The sequence below is a fragment of the Triticum aestivum genome, chromosome 5A (genome assembly GCF_018294505.1).
Source record: "Triticum aestivum cultivar Chinese Spring chromosome 5A, IWGSC CS RefSeq v2.1, whole genome shotgun sequence".
NCBI classification, from domain to species: Eukaryota; Viridiplantae; Streptophyta; class Magnoliopsida; order Poales; family Poaceae; genus Triticum; species Triticum aestivum.
This window is the reverse complement of record NC_057806.1, coordinates 573,621,889-573,623,392: the sequence shown is the minus strand read 5'-3', so window position 1 is coordinate 573,623,392 and position 1,504 is coordinate 573,621,889.

The following is a 1,504-nucleotide window of genomic DNA, read 5'->3' as shown; positions in this document are numbered from 1 at the left end:
CACACACACACACATATATATATAAAAGCTATTTTTCTTATAAGTTGACCAAATTTTTAAAAAAGTTTCAATTAGAACAAACATATAACTTCAACTGTTTCGAAACGGATGGATTACTTCCCACTTCGACTCTTCCATTGATGTCATAATCTCCCCCTTTGTGTACCGAAACAAGGCATCAACACCTGACTCCTCCTTCTAAGAAGATCATCGGACTATGTCTGTCACGGCGCATGGTATATAATTGTTGTTTGGGTAAAAGCAACAGCCGTGGAAAAGCACAATGTAATTTCCATTTAGGGAGAGAGCGTTATTTAGATCATAAAATAGTATTACTACAATGTTGATGAGACCAAACTGTTCTAGTGCAGAAAACACTAGACATGGATCCATGAAGAGAGACCACTCGAACAATATGGTACATACATGCGATGGTGGTAAAAAAAAATCCTCATACATTTTTGTCCTTTCGGTGTCCCTTCTCAATACTGCTGAAGATATCTCCCGACGACCATGGACAACTGCGTTTGGTGTCGTCGGGGCAAAAAAAAAACTTAGCCCAGTCTCAACGAATGACTAACTCTACCATACCTTAGATGTCCACATAGCACCACAATGTCCAAGGCATGCATTTGAGGTGACTCACATGTTGGTGGATGAGGCGAGACCAGTCCCTTCCATCACCACTCGCGCCTCTTCTACGTCATGGTCAGCCGTCTTCCTATTGTGCCACTAGATGTCTTGTATCCCGTGGTCATATTGCAACTGATACAAAGCCACATCTGATCTACCCTCTAGATAAAGTGATGACATGTTTCTACTTTGGTGTCGATAACATAAACCCTGACTATAACCCTCAATTTGAACCCTTAATTGTAATTGTGGCTGGAGTGGCGACATCAACACTTAGTTGTAGCATTACCACAAACAAAAAAAAAACACCCAGGGAAGTATAGAACACAGTCGACATGAACCACCCAACCACATAAAAAATACAAGAGCAAAACCACCCAAGGAAGTATAGATAAAGCGAGTTTTTTTATTTCTGGTGTTATGAAAAAAAGACACATTGCAGGTTTATATATTGGACCCTGTTAAGTGCCACATGTGTGGCATGAACACATGGCAACTCCAAACATTTTTTATGACAAGTTTAGTGACATGAGGATGGCAACTTTCATTTCGAATGACAAGTTTCAGTTTTTTTGGATTTACTTTTTTCTTTTAGGATGGCAACTTTAGTTGTAAAAAATAGGCAGGGCGAGATTGTTTCATGCCACACATGTGTCACCTATCATTTGAGTATTTTTTTGTTATTTCGGATGTTCATTGTACTGCCATGATAAACAACGAATAGATCAGAAAAAAATCCCCTATAAAAAAGATAGGATTTTTTTTTCTGAAAATTAAAAATGGAATAGAAAAAAAAAAACCGTCCGTCTTGGCCACGGACGGGGATGTAGTCCTGTCGTCAACGCCGGCAAGCACGATGCCGGAAGAGGAG